The sequence below is a fragment of the Calonectris borealis genome, chromosome Z, assembly GCF_964195595.1.
Source record: "Calonectris borealis chromosome Z, bCalBor7.hap1.2, whole genome shotgun sequence".
Classification (NCBI taxonomy): domain Eukaryota; kingdom Metazoa; phylum Chordata; class Aves; order Procellariiformes; family Procellariidae; genus Calonectris; species Calonectris borealis.
Window position 1 is genome coordinate 2,527,195 of NC_134352.1, and position 16,658 is coordinate 2,543,852.

Below are 16,658 nucleotides of genomic sequence, written 5' to 3' on the forward strand. Positions count from 1 at the left end.
TGCCATTTTTTCTAACGCATGTTTTCTCACATTCAAACTGGATCTTACCTCTTCAAATATTTGTAAAGCTTTGAGCAGACTATCAGCATGGGTCTTGACTGTCATGGACTATTTCACCATCCTCTTGTGATGGACTAATTGTTCCAATGGACTAATGAACATGGCTGAGCACACTGTTTTGGTGCCTCCCAAAACACAAGTAAGCATTACTTCATCACCTTGCTCTGTGTCTGCTTGACCCTTGGCATGGGCAAATACTCATTTCACAGTCTTGTGGAGCTCCAGCAGTTTGATACAAATGGAAATGCGTCCAGGAGGCTTTATCTTACTAGCTGGGGATGCTCCAGTGACAGCCTTAGCACCTGAATCAGTAACTCCTCTGTGAAACTTGTTCTGGCATCTTTCATTAGAGGAAGCTTGAGGCACAATGAATACAAAGATCTGAGCACTGTTCTTCAGCCTAATTAAATAGAATTCCTTCTGTTTTCTTAGTCCTTTGAACAGTCTCAGGAATACTTGAGCTAAGTTAATTTGATCTCATCCAAGATTTGAAACTGATTTATTTCTTCACTTGCCTTACAGTGAACAGAGTAACACCAGGCTTCAAAGTCTTTTTCTACTTAAGTGTCTTTGTGCTATGCACAGGATCCAGCTCTTTCTGCATTTTGATGGTCTGCAAGGACTTTTTCAAGGAAGCAAGGGAAAGGAGGAGAGCTTCAGATGAGGCAGAACAGACCTATGCATAGTCCTAAAAGCAGATGTGGCATTGGTCCCTGTGTCAAATCCAAGGTGGCAGAGGTTTCTCAGAACACAGCATTTACAGTCCATGTGCTTTGGCTCTGAGTTTGTGTTAACGAGCAGTTCACCTACTGGAGACTTGATCCTTGAGCAGCACACGTGCAGGTGCTGACCCTCCTTATGACAGCTATGATGTATGGCACTATTAGCAGCATGTTCATCACATAGATGCCTAGCGACGGACAGAGACACTTGAGCCTCAGGCTACACAGGTTTCTTCAGAGATCTTGCAGATGTCTCACTGTTTCGGCTTTCAGGGCTGCCTCTGCAATGCCATAACTGCTGGCGTGCATTGCTTTTACTCCTATATGGGTAATGTGCAGCATCGGGCCTGTGTACGCTCTTGGCAATGCAGATAGAAGTGAAGCAGCTTCTGAAAAGGCAGGAAAAAACCTTTCCACCATCCAAAGTTATTGCAACTCATACTCCAGTGCTCATTGGTATCACTTATTTATTAGGCACATTTCTCCTGCTGAGGGTACCATGCTGCAGAGGCCTTAGCCGGTTAAGATTGGACCGACTATATAAACCTACAGCGGGAAAAAGTTGAGTATGAGTTTCTGGCATGCAGACTGAAATGTATGACTGCTGAGCAGTGCTGTCCTTGCCTACTTACTTGTGTAACTTCTGCTGAATCTTTAATTTCCTGTGTGCAGCAGCATCCCGTGGTTATAGATGTGGTAGACAACATGCAAATACAGAGTATAGAGAAAGAAACTATCTAAAGAACTTAAATTTTAAGTAATTTATGTGTAAAATCCAAGAGGTAGGAAGAGGTAGGACTACATAGTTTTCCCTAACATGCAGAGCCATGTGAATATCGTGAAACAACGAATGAAACATGGCACTGAATTTTCTGGTCACATAAAAATATGCAGGGTATTTTCTATCAAGAATAGAATGATGAAATTTCTTGTATTTGCATTTTACCTGCAGAGAGACAGAACTGGGCTGATCACAAGCAATAACTACTACAAATCATTCCCTTTTCTCAACAAAACATGAGTATTTCTATTCTTTAAGAAGCAAACACTAATAAATAATGGATAGTTTTGGTAATAATGATCTAATTTACCCATTTGAGGAAACCCATTATAAATGTAAACAATAGTGGAATTCAACATTTATGAAGTCCTTGTTTTCTTCCTATGGAATTTATTTAACAGACACTAGAACCATCCATTATTTATCGTCTTTTAAAGTTTAATGAATATGGATATGAAAATTGTTAGAAATTGAAATACGGAAAATGTCTTATTATCGCGTTGATGAATCTGGTCTGCGAGTTCAAATCCACAAGTGAAAATGAGTTGGCTGGTTTAAACTACAGACTATTTGTCTACTAAATAGTTTGAAGAATTAATTCTTTACAACAGCAAAGAGATGTCTTGAAATAATAATGTATTCCAAAGTCAAGACTGTGAAATGTACTAATTGTGAGAAGAAAATTAGCTTAAAAAAATGAACTAACTTGAACCTTTGCCTAAAATCCCATGCAAAATGAATTAAAATTGAACCAAATAAAGTGAGGCATTTTATCTGCATATTTCTGTGTGCTTCTGTATACCTCATTGCTTATATGGACATGATGGGTCACTAGAAAATTAAGTTTTAAAAAGCCAAACACATTTCCAGAGCTGGGATTTTTAAGAGAAAAGACTTTACAGTCTGTTCTTCTATGATTTGATGGTAGATTTCAAGAGAAAAAAAAAAAAGTCAGATAATCTTTGGAAGTTTGCTTTTTAAACCAAGCTTTGGCAGAGTGTTGTGAGGACACTTGCTACAAATAAAGTATATTGGCTGGTCAATGCAGCATTTCAACACAAATTTAAGCTCTAGTCTTCCAACAATTCTTTTCAAAATATGTTAGGAAAGGAACTATTTAAAAATCAGACTGAATTTTTACTTCTCCCATAACTGGACCTGGTGACAGGATATTCTTCTCCTGCAAAAGACTTGTTGTTTCCAGTGTCTATGAAGATCTACAGTACTAGGAGAAGGTTTTTTTTTTTTTAAATTAAATAAATATTCTGTGTAAGTAGTCTTGCAACTTTGGATGGTGTCAGAACACAGGAGGAAAATGAAGCATAGGAAGATACAAGAGGCTCCAATCACTGCACCTTAGAATAAAGAAACAGACAATTGTAGAAGAATAAAAATTACCCTTAACAAGAAAGTGTTGAAAAATAAAAGGCACCATGCAGCTTACAGTTCTTGCCAGGAAACCATCTATCAGGAGACTACTAAAGAGGTATCATTTTTGGGAGTTTGCCAATGGGACCTGATGATATGCCAAAACAGGTGTCTTAACATTAGGACAAAAGATAAAAGCTCAGACACTTCAATAGTTTTCATCACTGGAAGCTGAGGAGCAAGACTCTGCTCCTAAGAGAGAGAGTTATCCTTCTTTCCCTTGGCAGAAGGATGCAGGAAGAACAGAAGGATACAGCACATATATTTTAATCAATGTGAAACCAGATCAGAGCAACATTAAGCCCTGAACCACTGTCTTTGGAAGGGTTGTCACTGGGATGCTAAAAAAAAATAATTTTAGAGCCTACACTTACTTAGCTTACCCCCTCCAAATGCAATGAAGTATCACTCAGCAAATTCTTTTATTCTTTTTGTTGTTGGGTTTTGTTTTTTTTTTTTTGGGGTGTGATTGTACTAATCAGCTCCCAAGTTTGCAACACATAGGATGACTTCAGGTCTATGGCTCAAAAGCTCTGGCTGTGCCTGAGTTGCCAGGTGGTTGCCTTCTGCGGCTTGGTCTGGTTTTCCAGCCCAAATCAGCACACCACAGCTCCCTTCTGCTCTGCACATCCAAGTTTCATACGGAAACCTGAATGTGTGTGTATACGGGGGCTGTGAGGAGGAGGGTGCACACTTGAATCCTGTCATCGTGTGAGCTGACACGTGGCCATGTGCCACCAGACCTGGGAGGCTCTTGTGCCTTCCCTCGTGTGGACTTTTCTCCTGTGCCTCAGGTCTCAGAGTCACGATATTTTCCTACTTTGCCAGTGTGCTAGGATACAAGCCCTTTTAAGGCTCACATATGCTACAGTAATAGGTCTTAAAAATAGACAAAAGGCAGATTTATAAGCTGCTTATCAAAGGAAGTGTCAAATATTTTTTGACTTCTCTAAATTGTTCTTCTCTTCCTTGTACAAGAATAATGTTTAGCAGTGCAGGATGGAAAAAGTCTTAGCCAGTAGTGATTTTTACTGATTTGTTTGACTGTAGAACAGGCTCTATGACCTACCAATAATTGGATATCCACTTCATACCCAGTCCACTGAAGTGAAGTAATTTGCACGATGAGATAAGTAGACTAGGACAAATTCAAGGTAGATCTTTCCTCACAGATCCCTCTATGCTCCTTCCACTCCCCCATTGGAAGGAACATCTGTCTATTTGCTCAGAAATAGTATATTACAGCTCTTTTAGTGTGTAAGATTACAGATTTTGATTAATTCACCAGCCTTTGTGCTTTACGTTTTCTAACAAGGTAGGTGACTGTCTACTATGATCATCATTACAAGGTTAGAATAATGGTGGCATATATCTTTGGTCTCCACCCAAATGCAGCATGTTTTGGTATCAAGACTCCTTAATTAAAAGGATATTCAGTGACAAGCAAACTAACAGCACTTCACATTAAGCTGAATTATAATACCCAAACACTTTATTGTATTTCTGCCAGTTCCAGTAACTCTATAATTGCATCTGCATTCTGACACGCTTCTGCTGATATCACAAATGCATTGTGGCATCTGAGTCAGAAACACACCCCTCGTTTTGCTGAGCTGGAAACAAAAGGATAGCGCGTGCAGAAAATATTGGCTCTAAAGGCCGAGTAAATATCGCCGGGTAAAGCACCGCTGTGCAATAAAACGCATGCATCTGCAACATACAGCCTGCGAGAAGAGGTCTGAACACACAAAGACGTTGACGGTTCTTAACCAGCTTCACGTCTCCCTATCACAATTTACAACCTCCTCTCCATCCCACAGTCAAATTTTTTGCCCAAAGTCAAATCACTTCCCTTCTGGCTTGTCCCTTACTTTTCCTCCTGCACCATGCATCCTCACCCCCATCTTTCCCCTGGCTGCCACCATGGGCGATACCCGAAATCTGGCTGCCGATGCTGCCGTTGTCCTGCACTTCAGTGGGGTTATAGTTGTCCTGGTGACTTGCCTTGGCACGGGGTATCACCTGCAGAATGCCCAAATCCTGTGCAGCTGTACCAGCCGCGGGATCGCAGGGGACCCGTTCTCTCAGAAATTTCTGTGAAAAATGGCCGAGAGGTGTGGCATCCCCAACCCTCCCTGCAGCATTTTCTCTCGGCTGCTGTTTTCCACTGTTTTCACTTTATTTTGACTCTTCTCCTGAAATGGCTTTGTTTCTTTTGAAACGGCAATTGTTGGATAGTTAATCGTGGCATTAACAGCTCAAGAGGAAAATGGGAGAGAAAGGCTGGGGGGGTGTTGGGCAGAAGAAGAAACACTGATAGCAAGGCCACGGAAAATTACTGGTAAGTGGTGTCTGGGTTTGACCTGCAGATCAGGTATATAGAGCACTTTTTCTTAGAGAAAGGAATGATAGCTACTTACCAAAACTCTGTCAGTTGTAAGTCTCTTATGTTGGGTATAAAAGCCCGGCTGCAGAGAAAGACCACTTATCTTTTACTCGCGACAGTCCAAAAAAGAAATGGCAGCTAGCAAGAACACCTCTTCAGTTTTTACTGCTAGCTGGATCAGCCTCATAAATGCCTAAACTCATATATAAAAATGTTAATGTTTTCCAATTGCTATTCTGAATTTATATTTATTGCAATACAACGTATCCATTAGCACATCTATCACTGGTAAATTTGTTACTGCTTCAAATATACAGTACATAACGTTGCAGCAATTTCATTTTACAAGCTAATAATGTACTGTAATGTAGCTTACAATATCATGTAGATGTATTTGATTAGGGAGGTTCAACAGTCAGTCAGGTTGAATAGTGGATTATATGAGAATCAAGTTTTTAACTTATTTACTGTACAAATGAACAGCTTTGGTGCACATTAAATGTGTTAATTTAACAGGTGTGTCGTTTTATTTCCTCAAATATTCATCGAAGAGGAACAAATGGTATTTTGACTCAAACTGAAGCACAGCAGACCTAGAATGTTTTTTGACACTTGACATGTTTATTCTTAAAAGAGAGTCATAATTGTATTTAATTGTTTTCTAAATTTATTTAACTGCTGCATTCCACCGACTGCAGTAACTTCCCAAGAGCAAGAGATGTGACTAAAATATGTTTTCCTGAAACGTTATAAAAATACAGTGCTAAGCCTTTTTTCAAACAAACCAAAGCTTCAAAAATATACTACCTAGGAGACGATTTTTTGGAAAAGTTTTACGCTCTGTCACAAAAAGGGCGTTGCTCTTCCTACGTGGTTTTACCGAAACTTATTGCTGCCTGCTGTGCAGAGAGGCGATGTCCACTGTCCCATCTGCAAGGCGCAGGGTGAGGCAGGGATGTCCTCTCCAGGTGCTCTGGGTGGGAGCGTGACTGAAAGTGCTCCAGGAGGTAGGGTGGGATAAATATGGATTAACATTTGGCTTCCTATTCCACCATGCACCTTTTGGGGAAAGATTTTCAGGGCTGTTTTTTAAGGAAGGTGCCTACCAGGATTTCAGAAGTGTTCTTGAAAACTTGTTTTTGGAGATGTGTCTTTTTTGGAAGGGCATAGGTGCATTGAGATGAGTCTGTAAATCCTCCCAGGGACTTATCTGCACCCTCTGGAGCCAGCAGCTGATGCATCATATGGATCAGAGATTCCTGCAGGCTCCTGGTCGTAACCACCCAGGTCAGAATAGACATCATCAGATACAGCGGCAACGCAGACCATTGCAAGAACCAAAGACTGGCTTGTTGTGGGTGAAAGGGCAATGCCTGCTTTTGTTCCTAATTCACCCCATAGAGCAAGCTTATCTGGAACAGCTCTTTTGCATGCAATCAGATAAAACATGGGAAACACACTCGTAAGGATATATTTGCAGAACTGCATATAGGCAGTGTATTTTAAAATCATGTCTAAAGACATTGTCTTTGGAATGCATACTATTTTGAGTTTTACTGCTTAGGTAACTATACTCAATTAAGAAGTCAGAAGTTATTAGGCTAAATTAATCATTGGTAAAATTCCATGCTCAACTTTATGTTTGTACATCTCCCCAAAAAATGAAGAAGCGTTTTAGCTCCCTAATCCACTCCTGCTCCTTGCAGTACATTCCAGCTGAGAAATGGGACACAACAGGAAATAGTTTACAATTTTTTTATGTGAAAGGGGACTATAACTGTCACTTCTGTTTAGCTTATAGTTTCCCGAGTTTTGCCAGTCTTTTAGCCCATTCAGATAGGATAGCTTTTAATTTAGCTGTCGTCATTCATAAACTACCCACATGAGTATTGGGGCAGGGAAAAATTACATGAATGACTTCTGGAAGCACTGACTTCCTAAGGACTGTTGTGAGAAGCAATATTACATTATATCTGCAGTCATCTTCGGTATAAGGGATCAGCGGAGAGCTAAGGGGAAGAGTTTGACACACAGAGCAGAGTTACTGGAAAGGGAAGCTAACTTATACAGTGTTAATGAAGAGAAGTATTTTCCCTTTGTGATAAATTGAAGTGACATGCGAGGCTGGCCCTTAAAAATCCTCCATTTACTCCCCTAGGGCAAAATCTCTTAATGGGCGATGGTGATTCTTAATTGGCTTCAATAGGCTCTGGATCAAGGCCACAGAAGTCATATAGATCAAAATATTTTCAGCTATCTAGCTGGATGGCAAGAAGTGGCTGCAGTGATAGTGTTTGTGTGAACAGTTTGTGTTTTTATTCTGCTGTTTCACTGTGGGGAAAAAACATGTTTGTGGTTTATTTCTCTGTCCAATAGACATTTACGTCTTTCTAATGTCATGCAGAGGACACTAATGCAATATATTATGCATGCTATCTATGTTCTGTTATGTCATTGGCTTTCACCTCAGCTCATTTGTCTGTTGAGTCTGGAAGGTGGATGAGGGGTGATGAGAAGGGAAATACCCTAAATCTGTCAGAATTACTTAGACATGTTGATATGTTTTAAAAAAATGAGTATTCATTGTTGTGTGTTGCTTTTCCAAGGTAAATTTCTGAACTGGCGTATGTTAGATTCTTTAAATGTACACAATTGCATTGATCAGTCTCTGTTTTATTATTTTTCCAGGTATGGTATCAATAATATGTTATTAACCAATGTTTATTAAAGAGAAACACTAACATTCTCAGGAAAAAAATACTGTATCTAACCTGATCTACTTTTTCCATTTCTGATTTTTGTTTGCATATTTATTTCATATTCCATCTATCCTCTCTATGCTTTATTAATGTACTTTCATCGTGAGATAAAACAAATACAGTAGGAATACACTGCACAGCCCCCTGTGACTAAAGAGCACACAATCCTATATATGGTGGTATTTCAGCACCCACACAGCACCATGTGTATTTTCCCAAATCAAGACAAGACTTTAAATGAAAATACCCAGTGTTTTCTGGATTTTATTCATGCAATTTACTGAATGCTATTCTTGTGAGTTTCCTTACCCTGTTTTACTCCTTTTTTCCATGGAGAAATTAAAGGGAAAGATTTTACTTGAAAAAATTGTGACAGCTTTTATTAAGATGTTAAAAAGAAAGGGAGCTGCTGACTACTAGCCTGAATGATTAATATCCTGTACAATTTAGCCTGAGATGGGGAAACAACATTTTCTGAAATCCTTGATTGCTTGAAGGTCTTGGACTTTTCCTATTCAATGCTTTTCATTACATTTCATAACACAGAATAACATAACATAGCTTCCATCCTACCATGATACCTCATTGCACAGAACTTCTGTACTTGTGTGTAAGGAAAAATACTTTTTTTTACAGCATTTTTAGAAATGTTTCTATTTAAAGCATATGCTTATTGATTCATGAAACCCCTAGAATTGTTCATGAACTTACTAAAACTGTTCAGGTTTGCTAACCAAAGAAAAATAATGTCAGTAGTGAAATAAATACCTTTTGAACATCCCGTTATAATTTCAGAAAATAAAATTAATAGTAAATTCAGTGCTGTCTGTTCTGGCTGGTGAAAATGTCACCAGACGTTAGGTTTTCAAGTTGCTTGTTTGCAGCAACTCTTTCCAGGCTCGGGCAGCAGTCACTCATGTGCTATAGACACTGTCTCTCTTGCTTCCAAAGTCTTGTAAATCAATAAAATACAATTCACTTGCCTTTGCCAGTAAAACACCAAACAAAAATAAACTCTCCAAAGGCTCCATATCCTCTGGTCTGAAATAAGAGAGAGATAAAACAATTAACTTAATTAGGACTCAAAATAAAATCTGAAAAATATCCTCTAATAACTAGTCCAAAGGATAAAGCACAGAAAAACAAAGAATACAATGGAGGCAACATTTTTTTCCTCTATGTGTATCTTTTGTTTTCTTTTTATGCAAAAACAAATGATGAACTTTGGATGTACTCTAGCCTGTTCCTTTTTTTTTTTTTCCCAAAGACTCCATCATATCCCCTGCTTCCCGTGAAGTGAACAGGATACTACAGATAGTCCTAATCCAAACCAACACCATATTGCTCCTTTGGAGAGGGACTGAGAAACAGATAGAAACAATCCAACACACGATCAAAGGAAATGCAGATGAACATGTAACAGAACGGGTAGTGAATCCAATTGAAGAAATTCTCCCTCCTTCCCCAGTTCTCTCTCTTGTACACACACACACACACACATCTACACACTTGATTTATTTGTGAAACAGTCTCTTCTAAACATAGAATTTTGCATAGCGGAAAGGCAATTAAACAGAACAGCTTGAAGCTGCCAATCACTCCAACTACCAACAAAAGCATCTACTATCAAAGCAAATAATGTAAATGTACAAAAAAAAAAAAACTTTCTATCAAAGCAAAAAATGTAAACGTGCAAGTAAAAAATAAGCTTGTTTATCATCTGTCATAGGAAAGTATACATTTTTTAGCCCTCCCCCCTCAAGATATGTCTTTTTGTATTTCATTACGTTAATTTGTCCATGTATCTGATGTGGAAGGTAAGGAACAATAACAGAAGTTAGCGTTTCTGCATGCTTTTCTGTTGGGGAAGCATACTACTGCTATTGCAGGTTGGTTCTTTTTTTTTTTTTGGCTTCTGGTGTACAAATAAATTGACAGTCACAGCTTATCATCACTTAAAGATGCATGTGCATGCTGGAGTTTACTGAAACATGATTGGCTGCTACATAAATCAATCTGATAGAGATCGGTCCCATGAAAAAAAGATAAATCATTAGCCTGTGCTTTTGGAATGTAATTCATTTTAGATAGTGATTATTGATGATTTCATTCCACTGGTACATGTACATGTCTAGACCATGTTTTTGTATAAAATGTTAAAACAGTGGAATATGTTCATTTCAAGAAAGACCATGAAGAAATAATGATTAAAACCTTGTTATTGCAACACTCCAGATATAAAATTTTCATGCAGAAAACTTGGTTTCTCTCAAAGTCAAATTCATGGCTTTTACAGCAATTATAATTTAGTCCTCTACCTTGCATGCAACATTTTCTTGTGTATTGCTGTAAGTTTTCCTCCACCAAAGTAGAGGTTCTATGCAGGCACTTTCATGTGGCCTCATTATGGCCACGCTAGCTTTTGCTGGTGTGCAGTATGTCAGACTAAGCTGTTTACTCAAACATCCTCAAATTGTGCTGGTTAACCCAAACTGGCTTTGGGTTAACCCTTGTTACCGAGGGGAATTTCTTTGCTTGTGCAATAATTTGATTTCACATTAGTTGGCAGCTAAACATGTAACTGTTTTCTTTTATACCATGAATCATGATGACGGTAACAAAATGGACTTTGAAAGCATCTTGTATAGACACCTAATGGTTTCTCACAGCACCGTCGTAAAGGAGGTGAGCACCCTAATGCCATTTTGCAGACATGGAATATAAGCCAGAGAACAGTAGTGATTTATCAAGAACTCATAACAAGTCACTGGTAGAAGGATATTTCTGAAACATAACCCTGATCTTCTCCTTCCTTTCAGCATGTTTTAAACACTCAATCACATGCAAGTTCTGTGCAAGCTGAAATTCAGTCCCTCAGCAGGGAAAATTACATTAATTATTAATATTTTATATGCAACTTAATATTTTCTATGCAACTTTTACTTGATTTCAGCTTCCTTTCTCTCTCCTCCACCTCTTTTTCAAACCGAACAAAGCATACATTCCTTCCAGAAAGCAATCTCTTCTAAAATAAGCCAGTTCTGACATTATCTAAGCCAAAAAAGAAAGCATCCTGAAAAACATCTTAAAATATGAAAAACATTTTATTATGTGCATGGTTAATTCAAAATCAACTAAACAGAATCTTACCAAACTTTTCAGAAGAATTTACCTTCAGGCTGAGAACAAGCATGGAAAATTCAGGGCAGTTCTTCAAATGTTTACTCTTACTGATCTCACCTCCCCGTAGAAAGCACGGAGGGGTAAATGAAAGATAGATGAGCACTGTGCTCTCACACTGGAGGAGATCTCAGTCTCTCGAGAAACGTTCACAGTGGAGGAACTGAGTTGTACCGAGTTGGGTAAAACTCCCAAGTTCACTGTAAAAATATTTCTGTAACTATTTCCTCCAGAGGCCCCAGATTTTGGAGTTTGCGCCTTATCTGTTACCCAGAGATTTTGGGAAGAAACTTTCTGAATTTGTGTGCCTGTCTCTCTGTCTGTCTGTCCACCCGTCTCTTTTTCTAGCAGGCTACTCTGAGAAGATATTTTTTGCTTCCCGGTGACCCGGCTGCTGCTGGCAGGTTTCTCTGCTGTGTCCTCATAAGCAGCATGCAGGAGCAAGCTCTCCAACAGCAGCATTTTTCACTCACTCACAGAAATCCTCTGGTTTTGCTGCAGATGATTTTCTGCCGTTCTTTGCAACCCCACTTTCTGCTTATACTGCAGAGCTCCATTCCCATTGGTTTTCAATGAATGGAGAGCTGGAGGAAAGAGGAAAGGAAGGGAAAGGAAAGGAAAAAGGAAAGGAAAAAGGCAAGGAAATTTCAGAGGGAAAATCTGTAATTTTCTGCAATTCCCAACAGGCAATAACAGCAGTGTCATTTTTTTCGTGGCCTTGGGGACACTTGCGTTTGAGCAATCACCTTCTTCTTGAAAATCTGAGACAGTCAGGTTGTTTAAATTGGCTTGTTTTAAATGGGTATAAATTTAACATCACTTACAAAGAGTCTGGGTATTAGCCCAAGGACACCTTGCTTTTGTATCACTGGTTCTGTCATTTTCCGACTTTCTACAGATTACAGGATTGTTTGCTATTTTGACAGAGAGCTGACACGACATACGTTTATTTCCAATGAAAAAGAAATAAATATAGCTCCGTTACAGCTATGTGACAATAAGGTTATTCTAGGAACTAATTGATCATACAGTATGTCTGATTTCATTACATCTGACACTGCTGAAAAAGATTATGCTAACTACTAGTAGGTTGCTACTGTGTTTAGAGTGAAATACTTAACAATATTCTTGGAAAATGCATTTGTGTAGGCATCTTTTGCAGGGAGAGGGAAAATCAAGCTTAATTGTTCTGAGTTCTGCAATCAGAATTAAAAGTTACTCTTTGCTGGGCACTAGGTTTATGGAAGTCTTTGAATGCTACAAACTTTTTCCAAGTGATGTTTTATAGAATTGCTTTTAAAAACCCCAGAGGGTAAATAGTAGTCTCAGAATAAACAGAAAAATGCTGACCTTGTCAGATTTAGCTGCTGAAAGCCAAGCTGTTTTAAGACTTGGAGGATCAAGGGTCATGGTTATAAACAACACAGATAAAAAGAAAGAAAGGAAGGAAAAAAGAAAGAAAGCTAGAAGTAAAAAAGAACTACACAGTGAATATAAGTAATAAATACGTTGACCTTGACAAGAAGGGAATGAGATATTTATGCAAAAGGCAGGGACGGGGGGAGAGAAGGCAAAGAGAGGAAGAAGAGAAAGTGCACAAACTGTACTTGGGAAAAAAATGTTTCTTAGAGCTTGTTTAAAGCCGGAAATGAGTCACTTTAGCTTCATATGTTTTTGGTTTCAAAAGGGGAGAAAGGTCAAAGCTTCTTTGTTTTAAATAAGCTGGTCACTACTTCTGAAGTGTAACATGATAGGGTTCAAGAGTCTTAATGAAACTGGTATTTCCCTGACACCCCGGGCTGCAGCACCTCAGCAGTTGCATGGTCATGTATTGTAAGCCCAGGGAGTTTTATAAACAAAGGCACGGCAGAGCGTGACTTTGCTCATGACCTTCATACCCTGGTGCTCCTGTGGCAGCCATATGGGCAGCGTGATGGCTAAATTTGCCACCACTTATATACTTTCACAAATTGCAGCTGCACACATGGCCCTCCACCATCATGCTCAGAAACATGAACCGGAGCTATTACCCTGAGCCCTGTATGACACCTCTTTCCAAAATGGTTCTTATTGGGTAAAGTTTCAGAGAAAATAAAGCGCTAGAGACACTGGAAGCGACACCAGAAATTAAAATGGCTATTGCAAAGAAAGGTAGCAGGAATGTTATAGAAGAAAATCCCAAGTCAACCCAGAAAGAGCAATGCAAGGCTTTTGGTGATGAGGCTCAGGGTTTACCAGAAACACCGCTCTGGGGCCCACCAGGAGTTTGTTTATACCTACCAGCTTCTACATCTAAGGTACTCAGACAAACCCAACTCTAACTGCAAGCCAAGAAACACTTGCAGAGGGAAGGGGGTAACAACAAAAAGATCAGGTTGCTGATTTTCAGCAATACCTTGAGCACTGTCTTGCAGTGCAGGGCCTGAAGTTAATGGGATATCTTCAGGCCATCCGAACAGAAAAGGAAGTAGAAGTGTCCTGCATCAGATTAGAAATCAAAAGAAAAGCCAATGAGCAGGACAGGAGAGGACAAACTCCACTGAAAATAAATGGAACAATCTCCTCTTTTCCTATTGTTCAAATTACGCTTCTTACTAAAACTCTTGTTTCCCCGTTCTTCTGCACAAATGTAAGACTTCTTACCCTTCCTTGTCTTGACTCTCATACCACCACTCTCTCCTTCCTGAGTTTGTTTCCTGCCACGCTTCTGGCAACATCCCTCTTCCAAACTGAGAATTCCTCCTCATTTTGTCTGTTATTTCATGCTGCTACTTGTGCTTAATGCAAGATATCGAGTTGTATCTGTTATACATCACTCCTTTGTTTTTTCAATCACTTTCCAAGCTTTACCTCTTGGATAATACCCTAAAGTCTTTATAGAATAATATCCATCTAAAACTTCTTCCCTATATTGCTCCTGTAATTATTTTAGTATTAGACTAAATGTTCTTTAGGAGAGTCATTTCTTCTTCTGGTGTTCATAATATATCTGCTGTAAAAGGCCATCTGTTCCCAGAACACTAGAAACAACAATGGAAGAGCACACTCATACAATAATGTGGGGATATGTATCACTGGCAGCAAAATTGAAAGGCAATTATGGTAATGAAAATTTTGAACTTTCAAAATGACCAGCTTCATTATTCTTCATGGCATCAATCCCCAAACTGGGACAATTACTCAGTTTACAATAAAACTAAATAAAAGGTGACTGATTCATTGGACATTAGCTATTTCAGAGCTAGCTTCATGCTTGCTGTTAGAAGCAGCACTTGAAATGGCGTATTATGCAGAAGCACCCCAAGAGTCTGTCTTTCCTACTTTGACCTTGCTTCAACATTCAGCTCCCTATTGTGCCCACTCCTTTCTTTCTTGAATCAATTTGCCATTCATTCAAAACTGGTCAGAGGTAACCAATTCCTTTCGTGTTTACTTGTTTGACTTTTCCCTTTACCTTTCTATCTACTCATGTCTGCCCCACAGTTGTCTCCACCTGTGCCTGAAAGAAGTCAACCTGCCTATGGCTGCCTTGATACTGAGGCATCTGAATCCCTGAGGATGCTCCGATTGTGCAAATGTCATAAAAGTGAAATGAGGTCATTTAACAGAGCAGGATGATAGTACTCCTAGCCAACCCTACAAACACAAACTATGCCTATAGCTTTGCAGAAGCCAGGAGGGAAAAAAAAAGCCATGATAATTTCAACCTGTTTCTTGAGTATGGGCCAGACAGCTCTTGAGTTGACTGCCGTGTCCAGGCTTCTAACAGACTGAAGAGATTCTTGATCAGAAACCACCCATCAGTGAATACTACACTGTGCTGGTGGTACAAGGGAGGGTGTTGGTCTTTATTCTGCTCAGTGAACGAGGCTGAAACACTGCTTTCTTATCTTGAAACACTTTATGATTGTCTTCCAATAAATTGATGTTGACAAAGCATCACTAAGTCATGTTATCCTGCTTATCCACTTGTTTGAAAAAAAATTGAACAAAATGAGAAAATATTTGGACCTATGACAAGCTTTCCCAGACATTGAAAGTGGATGAGAATTAATCTGCAGTCCTTTTCTTTTCTTTTTCTCCCTGCAGAGAAAGAGAGAGATGCAATGCAAAATATTAGCTTGCTTTCCCCCTCAATTAAAAAAACAACGCACTTACAGGTTCAGAAAAGCTTCAAATATGTCATTGATCTCTGTGAATTTCCAAATCTTTTGAAAGTTTCTTTCTTATTGAAAAGTCATCAGATTAAGACCTAAATTGAAGAAGGATGTTCCTGTGAGTTAAAGCATTGGACTGGGACTGAGACACTCACATTTCAAGCCCTGGATCTGCTGTACACTTATTTTGTGATTTTGGTTGTGATCCAGCAATGCACTTAAATTGGTGTTTAATTTAAAACCCTGGAGTAGTCCCATGAAAGTTAAGCACAGACTTAAGTCTCTGTTGAATGGGAGATTTAGTCTGTCTGAGCTCATTTCTCTAGCTGTAAAATGGGAATAATACTTACATTCTGCCATAGTTTATTTTTACAGAAAACCTTCTGGTGCAAAAACTCTATCTTCTTCTGATCTGTGCAACACCGAGACTGACTGATGTCACCTGGAGCTGTAAAAATTGCTATGCTGCAAAGCAACAATAGTCAATGAATTAGCTGCTTCTCATCCTCTGGAAAGAACACACCGCTTTGAAAATATCATTTGCACGGAGGCTTCATGGGGAGGGGAAGGGGGCATTTACCAGCTTCTCCTCGCTTGCATCCTTGTGGTTTAAATGCCCCTCTCTGCCTGGCTGCCGTCCCACCATTTCTAGCTGGTAGCTGGGAGAAGAGTCAAGCTGCTCCTTCAGCAGCCAGTGGTAATCGCTGCAGTGCGAGGCAGCTGGCAGACTAACGTACCTACACTAAAGTTTTGGCCAGCAGCTTGGGAAGGAAATTGAATGAATCTGCAATCTTTTGTCTTATTTGTTAATATTTTACAATTTTTTTCGATAAATCTCTTTTCCCCTTTATGCGGTGTTGCATGGGGCCTCCCAATGCCTCATTTATTATTTGACAGGTCTATGCATGCTTCGAACAATGGATTGTGAAGTTGCTATACTTTTCCAAACACGGTTAGAAATTTTGTTCACAGAGTGAGAAAAAGTGCTCACAAGTAAGAAGGATGATTAATTTCCACAGCAGCACCAAGAGTACGTAAGCAATACAACTCATCAGTATTTTACTTTTATTTGAGGCTTAATTGAATCCTTAAAGATCCTTTGAATACTTTCCTGCTACATATATGACAGACTGCACGTTACATTGCATGAGGGGCATTATAAGTAAAAGTATTTATCTTTTCTCC